Below are 21,746 nucleotides of genomic sequence, written 5' to 3'. Positions count from 1 at the left end.
TTTTATTAGCGAAATTTTTGGTTTTTTGCTTTGTGTTTATGAAACATAGTTTGCTGATTTTAAAAAATAATACTTTCAAGCAAATCGGTTGAAAATTGGACAAAATATGTTGAAAACCCCGTGTTATAAATCACGGATCAGTAACATATGTTAGTATAAGTGAAAGTAGATTCAGAAAACTACGTTTTATAAAAATCCCCACCACTGAAAAGGCTATTCAGATTGACAAAAAAAATTATTAACTGTATACTGTTATTCATTACGAATAGTTATGTGTTACATGTTTACCGATATCATTTGTCAGAAAAGGTATTTATAGACCTCAAGTAAAAGTGACGTATTATGACCACAAATTCCTTTTTTTTTGTGTGCCGTATATCACAATTTATTATGTATTTTAATACATCGATATGTTGCTACTAAGATAAGCTATTTTTGTAAATAATAAATAAATGCATAATCGTCATAGCAATTATAATACGCAAGTCACACACACACACACACACACACACACACACACACAAGCATATTTCTGAGATATAATGGTCATATTCTTTCTAGTCTAAATAAAACATTTTACATCGTACAAACGTCGTTCAAATTGTGTAATAAAACTGATTCCATTGTGAATATAAAACAAAATAACTGACTTTAGATGCCATAGAAAATGATTTTGTAACAGCGTTTAAAACTGACGCCGTACATAACCAGTTCCCAGGCTAAATTATCTGAAAAGTAAAATCGAAACGTCGTAAAATTAATAATTAGAATAATTAATAAATTTTCATCCATCCACATTACTACTAATTTTCACTTAAGATCATTCTAAAAAAGTACCTCCTACATTTTTTTATTTATTTAATAATTTTGAACTTTCATAACCATGTGATAGCATAATTAATCAATTAACAAAAAAATTAAAGTAAAAAAAAGCAACGTAGTTAAAATTTTAGTGGAAATTCTTATCATTTTCCTCATTCTTTATTTTAACACCTATTTAACCAAATTTTAGATAATTGTAAATTAAAAACTATTTTAGAAATTTTTTATAAAAATAATCAGCTACAAAAATTTTTTAAATATACTTTAAAATATAATTATTGTACATAACTTATATTTTAATTTTATAAATGTTATAATTTATTTTACAAACTTACATTTTTATTTTCAAAGTTGCATAGAATCCAATGAGAACTGACAATTTAAATTTGTAGGTTAAGTTGATTGTTATTGAATGCACGTGTATACATCATTAAAATTCATGAAAAATCATGTAAAGTACTCACTTCAATACTGCACCTTACAAATTTGCACAATATATATTTTTTAATTACACTTTAAAACGTTATTTCCATAAATAATAATATAATATAATACTCTCAATAAGCGCGCAATTCTAAACGCGATCACGGCGCTGCCTACCGGATCCAATTTTGAACCTTAACCACCCCAAGATCAACAACAACAACAACACATAAATAAATTAATTAGTAAAACATTTCCTATCAGATCAAATTGTGAATCTAAACCATTCTAGAATCAACTTAATCACACAAAATTTCGTCAAAATCAGTCCAGCCGTTTAGGAGGAGTTTAGTCACATACACACGGACAGAAGAAATATATATATATATATATACTAGCCGCTCGGCCCGGCTTCGCCGGACCTCCCAGCCAGGCCTCGCTTCGGTCGGCGCTTTGGTTTTCCAGGTTTCTAAAGTTCTTTTTTCAACTGGAAAATTTTTGACGTTATCAACTTTCCTCCAAGTTAGGAGCTTAATGTTTTTAGAAAAAATTTCGTGCAATTTAGATACGTTATCTGATAACAGAAAATCTATTTTTTTTTTCATTCACCGACATGGAGGATGCGCCCCCAAATCCACCTCAAAAAATAACTTCCATATAACAATTGTGAAAACAATTTCGGTAGATAATTTTGGAAAAACAACGTGATTTTTAATTTTTTTTTTTAACTGGTGGGGAAACCCCTCTCAACCACCCACCTTCTAATGTTTGCATACAGTCTGGAAAATAACTTCAACTTTTTTACATGATTCACTTTTAAATAAATACAATGATTTTCTTAGTTAGGGTTCATTTTTACTCGGCTATCCTTTGTAATAAATTTTCAACCTAAATTTTGTAACTGAAAACTTTGGGACTCAATTTTAGTTTTTCATTTAATTTAAATAACCTAATTTGAAAAATTGATGGATTAGAGACTACGAATTCTAAATTTTTCAATGCTACACGGATACTTTTCATGGAGATTTATAAAAATTACAAAAAACATAATCAAGAATAACTTGGATTCCATAATAATAATTAAGAAAATCATTAATAACAAAGCAATTAAATATTCCTTAACTATTGTAGTGCTTTTAAATACACAACATGTTTCGTTTTTCCTTCGGGCGCGTACACAAAAAGATCCGTGGGGTACCAACTCGCGAACAAACCACATACATTTGCCTGTGTGAAAAGCATGGATTTTGCTTTCATTTTATAAAAGAATGAATCGTAAAAATTACATATGGATGTGCGCTAAATCAATTGAAACTTAGGAATAACTTTACGTTAAAACTTCAACCCTTTTCATAGTTAATCGATTCAATGTTGGAGAAAAATGTTAGCTAAAAATTAAATTTTTCTTGAAAATCAAAGTCCTTTGAAAATTAAGGAAGAAATATTTAAGAAAATATATGAAAATATTTCAGAAAATAAGGAAGAAAATTTAAGGAAGAAATAAAGCGTTTTTTTTTTTTTTTTTTTTTTTGTCTTCAGTCATTTGACTGGTTTGATGCAGCTCTCCAAGATTCCCTATCTAGTGCTAGTCGTTTCATTTCAGTATACCCTCTACATCCTACATGCCCAACAATTTGTTTTACATACTCCAAACGTGGCCTGCCTACACAATTTTTCCCTTCTACCTGTCCTTCCAATATTAAAGCGACTATTCCACCAGGATGCCTTAGTATGTGGCCTATAAGTCTGTCTCTTCTTTTAACTATATTTTTCCAAATGCTTCTTTCTTCATCTATTTGCCGCAATACCTCTTCATTTGTCACTTTATCCACCCATCTGATTTTTAACATTCTCCTATAGCACCACATTTCAAAGCTTCTAATCTTTTCTTCTCAGATACTCCGATTGTCCAAGTTTCACTTCCATATAAAGCGACACTCCAAACATACACTTTCATAAAACATACACTTTCAGAGCGTTTTAAATTTCGTTATGTCGGAGGTCCAAAAATTAGCCTTTGTTCACCGCAGGGCTTCAAAGTGTAGGTGTACAAAATTTCAGACAAATCTGTCCGGTAGATCTCGAGTTGAGTTGGAACAGACAGACAAACAAACATTGATTTTTATATATATATAGATATATAAAAATATTGAATATTTTTAACAATTCAAAAAGAAAAATTCTGTTTTAAAATAAAATTTAATGTCTTAAAATTAAACCAATTTATTTTATTTATTTAGTATTTGTGGAATTGCGTGAATTTTGAACCAGTATCGTATTCAATTTTATCTTTGAAGCATAAATTTAATTGATATTTTTTCATTAAACTTTATCAATACTCAAACAGTCCTATTTTTATTTATCATTCAGGAGCTTCATTGTACTTTAAAATTTTAGTAAATAAAATGCTCGTATATTACTATTTTATATATATATATATATATATATATATAATTAATTATTAAAAAAAAATATCGTACAACCATTTTAAAATAAATAAAATAAAGAAATTGACTGTTTAATCTTGCGTGCATCATGTTGTTTGTTGGTTTTTATGTATATCGGGATAAATGTTGTAGAGATTGATTGTGAGAAAGATGGTGATATATACGTAGAACTATAACAACAAAGAGAATTTAACAAAGAGAGAGAAGGAATGAGCAAGTGGGAGGAAAGTATCTTTCTGCGCCTGACATGTACTAACCTAACCCCTGTACATTTCGTCGTGTGCGTCTGCCGGTCTTACTATCATCCTATCAGGACGACTACGTAACGTTATGTAGGGGTGAGGATAGGAAACATCCACCCCCGCTTCAAAATCACTTGTGTGTTCCCGCCTCCCTGTCTTCCCCTACTCTTTTAGCGTTAGCAACCCGTCTCCGCCCGTTGTCGTCGTCATCATCGGGGATTCCCCTAAAACTACAACAGTGCGCGTCGTACCCAACACAGATTGACTTTGACTCTTCCCTTTTCTGTCTTGTCTGAGAGTGTCATAATCTTTTTTCCTCTTTGTCGTCACTGCTATTTCGTTGTGGAATAGGGTCGGTGAGGGGATATATCTTGTCTTTCTCTTCTTTTTTGTCATTATTATTATTATTATTATTTTTCAATATCGCACTCGTTTCCGAGAACCGTAAATATAATAGTAATAATTATAGTAAATCTTCGGATGCATTAGTATGATAGATAGAAATTTACTTTTTTCTAGAAATTTATCTTCTATTAATTAACAATTCATTGTTTATATAATTTATTATTTATCAAGAAAAATCACTGATAGGTTTATATAAGTTTTCAAAAACCTACTTTTTATTTGTTATAAAAAATAAGTATAAAGAAAATCGCGGCTAAAATCAGGATTATTATCAATATTTATGATTTGTTTGTTTATTATGATACTAGCTGCAGGGAGTGCCTTCGGCACGCCTCCAAAGCTAGGTCCTCCGGATGGGTTGTCCTGGCGGGCGGCGTCTCGGAATGCTGTTATTCGGTGGCCAAAATTGATTACCTGTTGCTGAAAGCTTAAATATAAATTAAACTAATTAATTTATTATTATGTATTATATTCAGTTTACGAAACAAATTATCGTAATACAAAACTAACCTTCCGTTAAAATACCAGTGGATTCTAAATGGATAATCGGTAGTATTTTCAGTATCGATATATTTTTATCGAAAATAGTTGTATTTTAAGATCTACGATATTGAATGAATGAATTACTGTAGTAAAATTTATTAATTTATTTTATAATTATTATTACTGTTGTTATTTATTGTTTATTTAAGAAAAAAAAATTATGATTTTTTGACGAGCAGTATGTTCGATCGATTGCGGTGAATGGAACACCTTGAGATATGAAGCTGTAATCGCAAGGAAAAGGCCGGTAGAATTGATAACTTACACGCTCGGCAAGGAATTGCTGTGGAAACGGGCGGATGACTATGTAAGACAAGTGATCAACCAAAAGGACCTAGAGGAGCGGCGATGGGGGTTTTAGAGTAGGGTAAGGCGGATAGCCTCAACCCACCGGGTTGACCTAGTGGTGAACGCGTCTTCCCAAATAAGCTGATTTGGAAGTCAAGAATTCCAGCGTTCAAGTCCTAGAAAAGTCAGTTATTTTAACACGGATTTGAATACTAGATCGTGGATACCGGTGTTCTTTGGCGGTTGGGTTTCAATTAACCACACATCTCAGGAATGGTCGAACTGAGACTGTACAAGATTATACTTAATTTACACGCATACATATCATCCTCTGAAGTATTATCTGAAAGGTAGTTACCGGAGGCTAAACAGAAAAGAGAAAAGAAAAGGAAATATAGCCTCAGATAGTGAGGGATAGCCTCAGTGGTGAGGGCCTTTGAAGCCTTTCAAAGATCCACTGGGGACTCCAGAGGATGCTAGGACACTAAAAGAAAAATGAGAAAAGACCCGACATCGCGTCCCGACAAAAATGTTCGGGCGTGGTGTCAAAAGAGCAACCAAAAAATAACTCAAAAGAGCTGAGCGGCGAGGCGACCTGCCATGCCGGATTTCCAGCCGGTAGATTGGAAGGCTCGTTAGAGTAAACTGACACTTCTCTGGGTGGCGTAATACCAAACAGTTGGACCGGCCCAGCGGTGTAGAGAGGACAAAAAAAAGAAAAGTATGTTCCATCATTTAAGCATGTTCTCAGCTAAGAGGGACGCACACACAGACAGACATATATACAAATGCCCTTTATAGGGATTTTATTTAACCTCCGGAACCATCGTTAGGTATTGCTTCAGATGATGAAATAATTAGCGTGTGAAAATGCCATGCCTGACCGGGATTCGAACCCGGGACCTCCGGATGAAAGACCGAGACACTACCACACGCGCCTCGGAGGCCGGCCCTTTAGTAGATTAGAATGCCGTAAACTCACCGGGTTGATCTAGTGGTGAACTCGTCATCGGAAATCAGGTGGTTTCGATTTTGAGAGTTCTTTAAGGCTCAAATCCTAGTAAAGGAAGTTTACCTTTTTATGCGGATTTGAATACTAGATGGTCGACACCGGTGTTATTTGGTGGTCGGGTTTCAATTAACCACCCATCTCAGGAACGGTCGATCTGGGACTGTACAAAACTACATTTACATTCTTAAATATCCTCATTCATCCTTTGAAGTACGGTAGTTCTGGAGGTTAAACAGAAAAAGAAAGATACATGCCGTAACGTTATCCTTGTAGATGAGTTAATTGAATGAAGCAAGTGACTTAGAAAAACGATATAACCATTCCGAAAAATAACCACTAGTATATCAGTTTAGGTTTATTAGAAGACAAAATTATAAATTAAAATAATTTTTTTGTGTTTTTTTTTTGTCAAGTAAGAAAAGGTGTTTTTTTCTTTTAAATGATATAAATGATAAACCATTTCTTGTAAAAAATTATAATTATCGTTACAAGACATTAATTATTTTTTGTTGTTGGTAGTTACAATTTATTTTAAGAACACCAATTGGAATTATGTAAATTATGTAATATATTTAAAAAAGGACATAGTTTTTCTTTCATTTCCTGGTAATGCGATTTCAATTTTAATAAAACAATGTAATAAAGTTTTTTTTTTGTCTTCAGTCATTTGACTGGTTTGATGCAGCTCTCCAAGATTCCCTATCTAGTGCTAGTCGTTTCATTTCAGTATACCCTCTACATCCTACATCCCAAACAATTTGTTTTACGTATTCCAAACCTGGCCTGCTTACACAATTTTTCCCTTCTACCTGTCCTTCCAATATTAAAGCGACTATTCCACCAGGATGCCTTAGTATGTGGCCTATAAGTCTGTCTCTTCTTTTAACTATATTTTTCCAAATGCTTCTTTCTTCATCTATTTGCCGCAATACCTCTTGATTTCTCACTTTATCCACCCATCTGATTTTTAACATTCTCCTATAGCACCGCATTTTAAAAGCTTCTAACATTTCTTCTCAGATACTCTGATCGTCCAAGTTTCCCTTCCATATAAAGCGACACTCCAAACATACACTTTCAAAATCTTTTCCTGACATTTAAATTAATTTTTGATGTAAACAAATTATATTTCTTACTGAAGGCTCGTTTCGCTTGTGCTATTCGGCATTTTATATCGCTCCTGCTTCGTTCATCTTTAGTAATTCTACTTCCCAAATAACAAAATTCTTCTACCTCCATAATCTTTTCTCCTCCTATTTTCACATTCAGCGGTCCATCTTTGTTATTTCTACTACATTTCATTACTTTTGTTTTGTTCTTGTTTATTTTCACGCGATAGTTCTTGCGTAGGACTTCATCTATGCCGTTCATTGTTTCTTCTAAATCCTTTTTACTCTCGGCTAGAATAACTATATCATCGGCAAATCGTAGCATCTTTATCTTTTCACCTTGTACTGTTACTCCGAATCTAAATTGGTCCTTAACATCATTAACTGCCAGTTCCATGTAAAGATTAAAAAGTAACGGAGATAGGGAACATCCTTGTCGGACTCTCTTTCTTATTACGGCTTCTTTCTTATGTTCTTCAATTATTACTGTTGCTGTTTGGTTCCTGTACATATTAGCAATTGTTCTTCTATCTCTGTATTTGAACCCTAATTTTTTTTAAATTCTGAACATTTTATTCCATGCTACGTTATCGAATGCCTTTTCTAGGTCTATAAACGCCAAGTATGTCGGTTTGTTTTTCTTTAATCTTCCTTCTACTATTAATGTGAGGCCTAAAATTGCTTCCCTTGTCCCTATACTTTTCCTGAAACCAAATTGGTCTTCTCCTAACACTTCCTCCACTCTCCTCTCAATTCTTCTGTATAGAATTCTAGTTAAGATTTTTGATGCATGACTAGTTAAACTAATTGTTCTGTAACAAAGTACATCTCTGATCTATGATCTGATACAAAGTGTATCTGTAATAAAGTAACAAAATATAATAAAAGTGTGTAAAAAGACAGAACTTTATATGTCGTTGAATTTAAGAAATTTTCCCCGATAGTAATTTCAACAGGAAATTTAAAAAAAGTTGTATTTCACTTATTGGTTTTTTCGTTTTACAGCCTCTTTTTTGTTTCGCGTTTTTCACATAATATAGCATGTTTTGTAATAATTGATGAATAAAACATCAAAGAAATACCGTAGTAACTCTATAAATTAATAAAAATAATATTATTAGATTAGTGTAAACATAGACGTTACGGAATTATTACACACCTTTATTTCTATTATTCTATTATTATTATCGATGTCAATAACGAAGAGTGTTAAAAAAGTTTTACAGTAAAAAAAATAAAACATATTACAAGAATTTTAAAAAAAATATTGATATGGACACCACATGACTTCCTTGTACGCCTATTTAATTACATATACACATTTTTTTTTAAAACGAAAAGTAGCTACATATAATTTTATTTCATCAATAACTTCTGATATATTTTCATTTTTTTTATCGTTATTATTGAATTATTTTTTATTCTAAATTTTCAATTTAAATCAAATTCTCAATTTGATTTAATTCTTATTTTTTTACTTTTTAGAGTTTTTATAATTTTTTCTTTTTTTATTAATGGTAATATTAGTTAAATAAAACCTTTTTTTAAAAATTTTTTTTTTTTATATGTAATCAAATATATTTTTGTAATTTTTTTTTTCAAGACTAAAAAAGTAAAAATATTTATTTTACACATCGAAGTTACATACGTGTACCAAATTTCAATAATTTTCATACGATAGTTCATGAGAAATGAAAATTTTCAATTAAATGCATGAATTTACCGTAGGGGTAGCGCGTGGGGGTGGGTCATATCAAATTCCGACACCGTAGTGCTGTATTGTCATCGAAGTTACATACGTGTACCAAATTTCATTGATTTTCATACGATAGATCAAAAGATATAGCAGTTGCAAGATTTGATTACTCCTAAAGCGAGTTAAATAAAAGTTTTTAAAAAAAACTTGTTTTTCGGCACCGAATTTTGTGTTTTATGTTGGATATCTTAAAAACTACTGAAATATAGTTCTTGGAACTTTTTTCTCCTTTTTCCTAGCTCAAATTACGTAAGAAATCTGCAACTTTCATCCTTAATTTGGCTCCAAAAAATTATAGTAGGCTTTTTTTTTATTGGAAGAGCTGAAATCCGGAAGAAATTTTTCGCTAGCCGTCACTCGAAGACAAAGCGTTCTATGTTTATCTCAATGTCTCAATGTCTATGTTTACATGTCTATGTTTACATGTCTATGTTTACATTATGTTAATATACATGTCCATGTTTACATTATGTTTATATTATGTTAAACATGTCTATGTTTACATTATCTCAATGTCTATGTTTATTCTCAATCCTATGTTTATATGAAATTTTTTCATTATTTTCACTAGTAGCACATGTTCTGAAAGTTTCTGTTTTTCTTCGTGGGACAACCTGTTTAAAGTATGATTTCAATTTAATCTAAGAAAACATGAAATTGTGTTCCTTTATTGTTTATTGTTGGTTAACTAAATTAACTAATTAACATTAAATAATGTTAGCGTTTAATGTCGGTAAACTAAATTTTGTTTAGGGTGGATTAAGTGACAAATGAAGAGGTATTGCGACAAATAGATGAAGAAAGAAGCATTTGGAAAAATATAGTTAAAAGAAGAGACAGACTTATAGGCCACATATTAAAGCATCCTGGAATAGTCGCTTTAATATTGGAAGGACAGGTAGAAGGGAAAAATTGTGTAGGCAGGCCACGTTTGGAATATGTAAAACAAATTGTTAGGGATGTAGGATGTAGAGGGTATACTGAAATGAAACGACTAGCACTAGATAGGGAATCTTGGAGAGCTGCATTAAACCAGTCAAATGACTGAAGACAAAAAAAGAAACTAAATTTTAATATTTCTGTAACTAAACTGGAGTTGCAGAATATTTTATTTGTGGGTGGTAAGGTAACGTTCTATTTTTTCTTTATAAAAGATTTCTAGCTGTAAAGGTAAAAGCGATTTCGTTTAATTAAATCGAAACTTTTTCCAAAAATTCTTATTTTTTTTAACCGTAAGAATATGAATTTTTGGAGGTGAGGATAAAATTTCGCTGTAAAAATAATACTTTGACTACGTTTTTTCTAAATATAAATATTTTCAAATTTTACAGTTTACCCGATACGTAAGATTATCGCTAGAGTAGATTAAAGATAAAAAATCTAGCAATTTTTATATTTTACTTTCAGGATTGTTGGCGTATATTACAGTATTATCTGGGGCGTACTAGTTGTTAGAAAGTTAAAACTAATCATGGAAGCTCTTATAAGTTATACATATCAACACACATACACACACGGAGCTCTCTCTCTCTCTCTCTCTCTATCTATCTATTTTTTCCTTACTCTCTCACCTTACTCTATACTCTCTCATTCTCTTTCCCTCACACTCTCTCTGTCTATCTCTCTGTGCGCGCGTTTCTGTGTCTGATGTATTAAACTGAAAGCATATTTATACGTAAATTATTTTTTTCAAATTGGAATTAAAATATTTTTTCTAAACCTCGTTATCAGTCGGCCTTCGTGGTGCGAGTGATTGCGTCTCGGCCTCTCATCCGGAGGTCCCAGGTTCGAATCCCGGTCAGGCATGGCATTTTCACACCCTACAAAATTGTCATTTCATCTCATCTTCTGAGGCAATACCTAACGGTGGTCCCGGAGGCTAAAAAGCTAAAAAATAAAAAAACAAAAAAAGCAAATCTCGTGTTCAGTTTCATACGTTCACAGTGATTAACACTTCACCGCAAAATAAAAGTTTAATTTTTCTTGTTATTATTAATAATCGATTAATTAGTTTTAATAATGAAATAGTTAAATACGTTTTAGATTACAAAAACATGACTGCCAAAAAAAAATATTTTTAAAAATGGAACCAACATCAAAACCATGTAATGTGATGCGCGTATTCAGAATTATAAGTTTCCCACTGTTCCTACCGAATATGTATATTATATATAAATTGCTTTGGTAAATAAGAATAATGTTTATTACGAATGTTAATATTTGAATTTTTATATTGTTTAGAATAATCTTTATGAACTTTTTTTATTATTTTCACCAGTAGAACACATTCTGGAAGTTTCTCCGTTTCTTCGTGGCAACTCTGTCTATAAACATAGCTTTATTATGTGTTACATTTTTCTTATCTTCCATTTTGATTAAACTCATCTACACTTATCTGAAAATAATTTTTAAAAATAGATTAAAGGATGTTCACCATTTTAAAAAAATTAGGGTTCAAATTCAGAGATAGAAGAACGATTTCTAACATTTACAGGAACCAAACAGCATCAGTAATAATTGAAGAACATAAGAAAGAAGCCGTAATAAAAATGGGAGTCCGACAAGGATGTTCCCTATCCCCGTTACTTTTTAATATTTACATACAACTAGCAGTTAATGATGTTAAAGAACAATTTAGATCCAGAATAACAGTACAAGGTTAAAAGCCGAAGATGCTACGATTTGCTGATGATATAGTAATTCTAGCTGAGGGTAAAAAGGATTTGGAAGAAACAACGAACGGTATAGGTGAAGTCCTACGCAAGAATTACCGCATGAAAATAAACAAGAACAAAACGAAAGTAATGAAATGTAGTAGAAATAACGAAGATGGACCACTGAATGTAAAAATAAGAAGAGAAAAGATTACGGAGGTAGAAGAATTTTGTTATTTGGGAAGTAGAATTAGTAAAGATGGACGAAGCAGGAGCGTTGTAAAAAGCCGAATAGTACGGAGCCTTCAATCAGAAATATAATTTGTTTACATAAAAAATTAATTTAAACGTCAGGAAAAGATTTTTGAAAGTATATGTTTGGAGCGTAGTAAGTATATATGGAAGTGAAACTTGGACGATCGTAGTACCTGAGAAGAAAAGATTAGAAGCTTTTGAAATGTGGTGCTACAGAAGAATGTTAATAATCAGATGGGTGAATAAAGTGACAAATGAAGAGGTGTTGCGACAAGTTGATGAAGAAAGAAGCATTTGGAAAAATATAGTTAAAAGAAGAGACAGACTTATTTATAGGCCACATATTAAGGCACCCTGGAATAGTCGCTTTAATCTTGAAGGGACTGGTAGAAGGAAAAAATTGTGCAGGCAGGCAACGTTTGGAATATGTAAAACAAATTGTTAGGGATGTAGGATGTAGGGGTATATTGAAATGAAACGACTAGCACTAGGTAGGGAATCTTGGAGGACTGCATCAAACCATTCACATGACTGAAGACTAAAAAAAAAGATTAAAGATAAAAAAAAATATTATTAATGGAAGTTGTTTATTTATTTATTACGTTTTTGTAAAAGTAAATATTTGTAAAAAAAAAAACCAGTGGAATTTTTTTTATACTACGTTAATTTTAATTAATAAAATTAAATTATTTGTGAAGTAGATGTAAATGTGGAATAGTGAGACTTGCACAAGCATAAATTCAATTCAATTTGTTTTGCTTTCACTTGTTTTACATTGTTTTCATGCGATTTCAAACCCTAATCAAACTCCTTCATTTACACGAGTCAATAGATTACTTTTTCCTCCAATGTCCTTTCTGTTTAATACACAAATACATGTGAATACTTACAGGTAATTTTATTAGGGATAAATGTGGTGTATGTGAGAGATCGTTTTTAATTTATATGCCGACCTCCGTAGCGCGAGTGGTAGCGTCTCTGCCTTTCATCCGGAGGTCCCGGGTTCGAATCTCGGTCAGGGATGGCATTTTCGCACACGATAAAAATCATTCATCTCATCGTCTGAAGCAATACCTAACGATCGATCTGAAGGTTAAAAAAAAGGTTTTGTATTATATAAATGTTAATCATTATTGTTATAAAATACAAGGAATTTCACCTTTTGCACACGTTATCTACATTCGATTCATTAATTCACCAAAGAAAATTAGTATTTCTAGGAAAAATATTCCATTCTAATTTGTGCTCATTAGTAAATATGAACTGAAGTATTTTTTCTGTCTTTATTTTAAAATAATTTTTTTATCGTATTCACTGAATAGATTTTCTTTCTTAATTATGAGACTACGGCTGAATTTTGCCAAATTCTTCTGCATTTCGTTGTACACCCATAAACTGTTGAACATTCCTTAAGTAGTATATGTTGAAGTAATTTTTTTTGGCTGCTATGTGTATAGTTTATTTAACGAGAAAAGAAAGTACTGCTACGTACATGGTGTATCACGAAGTTCTTCCGGTACTTTCATAACCTATTCTACTCGTAAAAATAATGGAAAAAGTTCATATAAATATATGTCCTGAAATGCTTCGTTTGCAAGTTATGGCTAGTGAAAGAGCTCGCTCGAATTTCAGCTATCCCGGTAAAATAAGGTTGTACTGAAATCATTAGAACAATTATTTATGATTTATTATTGAGAACAGATTATTTAAACCAATTACAAAGATTTTGACCCAATGGTTTGGTCTAGTAGAGAATTCGTCATCGCAAATCAGCTGATTACGAAATCGAGAGTTGTAAGGTTTAAATCCGAGTGAAAGTAGTTACTTTTATACGGATTTTAATACTATATCATGGATACAGGTGTTCTTTGGGGATTGGGTTTCAATTAATCATACATCTCAGGAATGATCGTCCTGAGACTGTACAAGACTACACTTCATTCACATTCATACAAATCATCCTCTGAATTAATACCTTACGGTGGTTCCGGAGGCTAAACAGAAAAAGAAAGAATGGGCTTAAGGTCAGGATTATAGGATGGGTGATCAATTTCTTCCCGGCTGTATGACGCAAACCCACCGGGTTGATCTAGTGGTGAACGCGTCTTCCCGAATCAGCTGATTTGGAAGTCGAGAGTTCCAGAGTTCAAGTCCTAATAAAGTTATTTTTACACAGATTTGAATACTAGATCGTGGATACCGATGTTTTTTGGTGGTTGGGTTTCAATTAACCACACATCTCAGGTATGGTAGAACTGAGACTGTACAAGACTACATTTCATTGATACTAATACATATCATCCTCATTCATCCTCTGAAGTATTATCTGAAAAGTTAATTACCGGAGGCTAACTAGGAAAAAGAAAAGGCTGAATGACGCGATGAACAACATGTGGCCGAGAGTTGTCGTGAAGCAGCAAGATTCCCATACTGGGCTTTCTGTTTAGAATTGCCCGATGCAGTTTAGTCAAGTTTCACAATTTATTTAGGTATTTATCGTTTCACTCTGTAGCAAAAAAACAACAAGCAAAAGCCCCCGGCTCCTAAGATACGGCGCACATGATTTTCCGAACCGATATTGTTTGCTTGAACTTCACTTTGTTGGGAGATATTGAGTGTCTCCAATCCACGGATTGTTGTTTTGATTCCGGTGTAATGTGAGAGACCCATGTCTCGACACTAGTAAAAATTCGGATCGCCTTCACCGCTCTATCTCATGAGAAAATTCAAAGCACCGACTAAACGTTTGTTTTTGTTCAGCTCGGTCAGAAGTTTTGGTACCCGATGGGAACACAATTTCCGATAATTTAAGCGTACCGACTTGATTTCATAGGGAATACTTTGTGAAATTAAAATATATTCATTATCTTGAACGATGTGTAGAACTAATGAAATATATTCATTATGTGTAGAACGATAGTCTGGGTGATTCGGGACCCGTTTGGGTGCTTTTCCGCCAGAGTAAACGCATTCGGCAATTGTACCCGGTTGAAGTTTGATACGTTCATGGGTTGATTTAAAGGTAATCTTGGTTGCTTTAGTAAAATTGGGTTGTTGCGAGCAATATGTGACGGTTTCAGATTAATGTTTTTTTATAGCTCATTTTGTAAATTTTTGTCGGTTATCAGTTTTTTGATTCGTTTCAAATGAGTTTGAAAAATATCTTTTGTTAGTTTTCAACTAATATACCTTTCGATGCATTTTCATCGGTGCCATCCTGATAGAGGCCGTATCGATGAATTAAATATGTAATCAGGTGTTGAGGGGTCTGGAAGATGAGCTCCGGTAAAGCCCATCAAGGCTAGGAACGGAATGAGTGATCTTTTTTTTATATTCCCACCTACTCCTCTGGAACGGATCTACAATCAAGTTTGACTCGCGCCAGAGGAGTGTCCTTTACTCTAGCTCGCCTCCCCGCCCGCCGGCTGTATGTCCGGCACGGCAGGTCAGTTCACCGGTTAGCTCTTTTATTTCTTTTATAGATATTCATCATACACCGATTACTGAGAGTCCACCACCCTTGTTCTCTCAGCAACAGTCACCCCTATTCTTTAATCTCTCTCTTTTTTTTTTATATGATATCATACCGACCCAACCAATTAGTTTAAAACTTAAGCCACGGAGTCCTCAGGTTTCTTCACCTCTCTGCCCATCCACGCAAGCACGAACGAGAATGAACTCCACCTTCGGCTGTCCGTCATCACAGTCGAGCAAGAGCACCACCTTAAATTACCCGTCAACAACGAACAGTTACCTTATGACAGTTTTCAGTATCTTTTAACAAATTTTTATAAACTTATAATATAAGAAACACAAAGTTTAAGAATCTATAAGTTCCTTCACCACTTATCCGATAAAAGCTACAAACCAGCTTCCCCTCAACAACAAACAATTTCCTCTTGTAAGTTTTCAGTATATTAATACATTTTTATACATATTTTATAATTTTTTTTTTTTTTGGGGAATGAGTGATCTAGTGACTGGGATCGTCACAAAGAGGGTGTTTTCCCGAATGGGGTCAGGTTGATGAAATCGTAAACGTCTATTCTCATGAAGTTTTCCATTAATTCTCTGCATGTTAATCGCCAACTCCGTGCCACATCGTGTACTTTTTTTTGTACGGCTGTCTTCAAATGCTTTAACCCTTTTCTCGCCGTTCTTTATCCCCGTGCAATTCAATAATCTATCGATGAATTTCGACCTTTTAAATACCTATTGCATTTAAAAGATAAATCACAGCACTTATTTCACAATCGGCAGCAATTTCTACAATCATAGGCATTTTAAACACGCACAGGATTCTTTAAAAAAAGACTTAACAATCACAAAATGGCGCCTTCCTTTTTCCTATTTAGCCTCCGGAAATTACCGTCAGGTATGGCTTCAGAGGATGGTATGTATGAGTGTAAATGAAGTGTAGTCTTCTACAGTCTCAGATCGGCCATTTCTAAAATGTATTTAATTGAAATCAAACCACCAAAGAACACCGGTATCCACGATCTAGTATTCAAATCCGTATAAAAGTAACTGCCTTTACTAGAACTTGAACGCTGGAACTCTAGAACTTCCAAATCAGCTGATTTGGGAAGACACGTTCACCACTAGACCATCCCGGTGGGTTACAAAATGGTGCCTATCCCGATACAAATCACTCAGTGTAGATGCGGGAAACGGAGACAGCCGCGCTGCAGTGTAAATATATAAAAACGGTACTAACTTAAAAAATATTTCTTGTATTATAGTGGATTTATTATTTGTAGAAAGAGAGGTTAAATTCGCATTAAACTGCACACGGTGTAAAATTATGTTTGGATACGCTATAGAATTATTACTGTCGATGAAGTGACGGGAGGAAAATGATGAATAAAAGTAGAAATAGGGGGATGGAAGGCAAGGAAGGGCGGGAAACGATAAATACTATAACATAACGCATTTAATGAAACATATGGTGCGTGCAACATATTCATATTCATTCATTCATTCACTCCTCCCTTTTAACTTCTTTCTCTCATTTCTTCTTCCCCCTCATTACACTATATCCTTTCGTGAAGGGAGGTAAGCGCTAGGGTATACTTGACTCATATTGTAGGCTTTATAACAAGTAAAAAAGAAACATTCATCCGCACTATATACACACCCACACGCATTACAGGCAAGACAAATATATTATGAAGGGTAAAACAAGAGAATATATTATTTATCTATTATACGTCATAACCAGGTTTCAACACTAAATAATAATAATAACAAAACTTAAGCCTGTATATCTAATATTGATAGGTTATGGTCGGGAGGGAATGGTAATTTTGGACTCGTGTTTCATACCGGATCGGTCCTGACTCTGACGAGTGCGGGATGGGGTGAAGGAGTGAGAGTCAGTAATACGAACGAGTGAGTCAGTTCAGTCAGTCAATAGAACATAGGATTAACCTATTGTCAGAGTGTCACTTCCATAACTCTCCTCCCAGTTTCCTCTCTCATATTGTTGGATAAATAAACAGGGTTTCTATCTAATCCGCCTGGCTTATCCATTTACTATACCTGAATAACTCTAACCTGCCACCACCCATACGCTCCATCATGCAGAATGCTTAATAGGCAATGATTATGGTGGTTTATTAACCATTTTTAATGAATTATATCACTTAATTTGTCTTTTTTATTCTAGTTTTTATTTTTTATACAAAACCGGAGAAAAACTTTATTAAATCGGTTAATATTCCTGAATAAATTAAATGTCTCTTTAATATTGGTTTAGATGACATCCGTTATTTTTTTGCAGTATATGCAGGGAATAATTTGAAAAAAAAAATCCTTTTACTGTCTGTAAGTCCGGCAAAATATTATTTCTTGTGTATACTGACGCAAACGTCGTTATTATTCCACTTCGTATATATGACTTTTTCTACTTCCATTACGTGGTCGCCGCAAATTTTTTGTAAGAGCCGTTGCAGTAATTTTATCTATTTATTTCGGTCCAGTCGAGGTGGGCGACCACGTACCGTGGTTACCTTTAAGGCAAGGTATTACGGTAAACATAACACCACGTATAACGGTGTACACTAGGTATAACGGTAACACCTAGGTAATCACGTGTTTAGCTTTAAGGTAATTAGGGTAACCTCGTGTTTACCTTGAAGGTAACCACACATATCGTTCATATAATTTTAATTTATATCATATCTCTTTACTCCAGTTGTAAATGAAATGAACAGTCTGTAGAGATATAATTAATAGAAGAGAATAAATGAATTTTCAAACATTTTAAATATTGGGATTTTATTTTCATTGCAGCAAGAATATTGGTTTTCTACAATACCATTCTATGTTTTTTTACCCTACGATTATTGCATATATAATATTGTTTTTAAGGCGTTGATTTATTGAATTACAGCTTTCAGATCCTGCCGGCCTTTGTGGTGCGAGTGATAGCGTCTCGGCATTTCATCCGGAGGTCCCGGGTTAGAATCCCGGTCAGGCTTGGCATTTTCATCACACCCTACAAATCATTCATCTCATCCTCTGAAGCAATACCTAACGGTGGACTTCGAGGTTAACAAAAAATAAAAGTTTTCAGTTCCTAGTAAAAGCAGTTACTTTTATACGGATCTGAATACTTTTCAACTTTCTTTTTCCTGTTTAGCCTCCGGTAACTACCGTTTAGATAATACTTCAGAGGATGAATGAGGATGATATGTATGAATGTGAATGAAGTGTAGTCTTGTACATTGTCAGTTCGACCATACCATAGTGGTTCCGGAGGTAAACAGAAAAAAGAAAGAGAGACTGCGAGAGAGAGAGAGAGAGAGAGAGAGAGAGAGAGAGAGAGAGAGAGAGAGTTTTTAGATAGTTTTTAGTCTCAAAATACCGACCTCCCTGGTGGAGTGGAGTAGTTTCTGTTTTTATCCGGAAGTTTCTGGTTTCAAGGCTTAGCATTTTTTATTTATTTTTTTTACGATATTCATCTATAATATAAAAAAGCTGACAACACAGTTGTGTTGTAGGAGTTTTCGTCACGTGGTTTTTTCTGATGCACGGCTTACACACACAACCTAATTTAAAATGTTTATCATTTATTTAAATGATATTTGATTTAAATAAATAGCCTAATGACCTTAAGTTGCGAACCGTTCGGCAGGAAATTTCTCTGGTCAGCGTACGGTATCAAAATCGTTTGGATTAGCACCCGAATTATTTTGTCGGTCAGTTTGTTAGATAATACGATCAGTGATTTTTCAAATTGCTGAGGAACAATATTCATGGTTTACCTCATCGTTTCAATTAGGTGACTTTACGGTCTGGCCGTACTGAGTGCTCATCTATTCCATTATTAAAACATAAGCCGCTGGGTCTGTGACAACTTAACGTTAATTCAAATACATTTTATTTGTTTATTCTATGAACAGATTGTAAAGTCGCTGTATAGTTTATTTAATTCAGTGATTCTAACTAAAGCGCGCACGCATAGCGTATTCGCACGGATATGGCGATACTAGCAGCCACTGAAAATACTTTTTTACACTTTAAATATTATTCATTAATTTAATTCTATCGCTCACCTGTTACGTGACAACATAGAGTCGACTACAGCAGTTGTACGTCAGTGCTAAATTAACGCTCCTTGTGATGAGAGGGAGTACTAATGAGCAGTATAACCACTTCACCACTAGTTTAATTAGAGCATTTTTTTGGGTGGGGTTGCAATTTTGCATAAAGTCTTTTTGCAAAAATTGTTATTTTTTAATCAACAACGAATGTGGTTAAGAAAAACATGACCTTAATTAGGCGAAATCTCGAGATATTTAGGGAGCTTACCCTACAGCCCCAGTCCCTTGACCTTTAAGTTGAAAATTTACTGGTATCAATACCCCATATTTACAAGTAATCTGACTAAGTTTGGTCGAAATCGGTCGAGTAGTTCTGGAGATATAGGGTGATTTAGAGTGCGATACCGAACACACGTATGTATGAACATTAACATCCGGAAAATTTCCATTTTGGTTTTTGGGTTCCTTAGGTGTCAAAACGTCAATATCCGGTGAAAACCGCATATGCCCAAATTGGACCGATTACAATACTTTCCCTTCTAAAGTTTTAGCTGTGCTGTAGCACTAGACGGGAAAGTAAAAGTTGATAATTGGACTTAAGGTAACCATGATCGGAAAAACAAATGAAATACAAATTTACATATTTTTTTACAAGAAGTCCTCTTTTTCTTTTCGTTCTGACTCCTGTGTATCACGTTTGCATAGTTTTGAGTTATTTTCCTTTTCCAAAAGGTTTCCATTGTTTTGCTCTGTTATTGTCGCCTTTCTTCCACTCTTCTATTCAGGTTCTTTTCTTTCTCTCTGGGAACTTAGATTCTCGAATTTATTTTCTAAATTCATCTGTTTGCATTTACACAGATCCTTAGAAATTTTTAATGTTTGTAGTTCTGTTTATATTTCTTTAAACTGTTTGTCTTTTTGGTTATGTTTATGTATAAATTAATATTTTTTTGTCAATCTTTCGTCCTTCATTCTGCATATATGTCCGTAAAACTGTAATCTTCTTTTCCCATTAAATCCTCTACTTTTTTCTTTTTTTTTTTGTCTTCAGTCATTTGACTGGTTTGATGCAGCTCTCCAAGATTCCCTATCTAGTGCTAGTCGTTTCATTTCAGTATACCCCCTACATCCTACATCCCTAACAATTTGTTTTACATATTCCAAACGTGGCCTGCCTACACAATTTTTTCCTTCTACCTGTCCTTCCAATATTAAAGCGACTATTTTAGGATGCCTTAGTATGTGGCCTATAAGTCTGTCTCTTCTTTTAACTATATTTTTCCAAATGCTTCTTTCTTCATCTATTTGCCGCAATACCTCTTCATTTGTCACTTTATCCACCCGTCTGATTTTTAACATTCTCCTATAGCACCGCATTTCAAAAGCTTCTAATCTTTTCTTCTCAGATACTCCGATCGTCCAAGTTTCACTTCCATATAAAGCGACACTCCAAACATACACTTTCAAAATCTTTTCCTGAAATTTAAATTAATTTTTGATGTAAACAAATTATATTTCTTACTGAAGGCTCGTTTAGCTTGTGCTATTCGGCATTTTATATCGCTCCTGCTTCGTCTATCTTTAGTAATTCTACTACCCAAATAACAAAATTCTTCTACCTCCATAATCTTTTCTCCTCCTATTTTCAAATTCAGCGGTCCATCTTTGTTATTTCTACTACATTTCATTACTTTTGTTTTGTTCTTGTTTATTTTCATGCGATAGTTCTTGCGTAGGACTTCAGCTGTGCAGTTCATTGTTTCTTCTAAATCCTTTTTACTCTCGGCTAGAATTACTATATCATCAGCAAATCGTAGCATCTTTATCTTTTCACCTTGTACTGTTACTCCGAATCTAAATTGTTCTTTAACATCATTAACTGCTAGTTCCATGTAAAGATTAAAAAGTAACGGAGATAGGGAGCATCCTTGTCGGACTCCCTTTCTTATTAGGGCTTCTTTCTTATGTTCTTCAATTATTACTGTTGCTGTTTGGTTCCTGTACATGTTAGCAATTGTTCTTCTATCTCTGTATTTGAACCCTAATTTTTTTAAAATTCTGAACATTTTATTCCAGTCTACGTTATCGAATGTCTTTTCTAGGTCTATAAACGCCAAGTATGTCGATTTGTTTTTCTTTAATCTTCCTTCTACTATTAATCTGAGGCCTAAAATTGCTTCCCTTGTCCCTATACTTTTCCTGAAACCATATTGGTCTTCTCCTAACACTTCTTCCACTCTCCT

At 33.6% G+C, this 21,746-nt stretch overlaps 2 protein-coding genes across 2 annotated transcripts in view; one reads left to right on the top strand and one right to left on the bottom strand.

The window, feature by feature from the left end:
* The window catches only part of LOC142333299 (maltase 2-like), a 55,003-nt gene extending 53,659 nt beyond the window's left edge, over positions 1–1,344 (bottom strand). Inside the window, exon 1 of the mRNA XM_075380326.1 lies at positions 1,158–1,344. The gene's annotated coding sequence lies outside the window, so the exon portion shown is untranslated. The remainder of the gene's footprint in view (positions 1–1,157) is intronic.
* The window catches only part of LOC142333298 (exostosin-3-like), a 234,443-nt gene that overhangs the window by 93,705 nt on the left and 118,992 nt on the right, over positions 1–21,746 (top strand). The window lies entirely within an intron of this gene.

The sequence above is a fragment of the Lycorma delicatula genome, chromosome 12, assembly GCF_047948215.1.
Source record: "Lycorma delicatula isolate Av1 chromosome 12, ASM4794821v1, whole genome shotgun sequence".
Taxonomy (NCBI): domain Eukaryota; kingdom Metazoa; phylum Arthropoda; class Insecta; order Hemiptera; family Fulgoridae; genus Lycorma; species Lycorma delicatula.
Note: the sequence above shows the minus strand (reverse complement) of the source record. Positions and strands in the feature narration are given on the sequence as shown.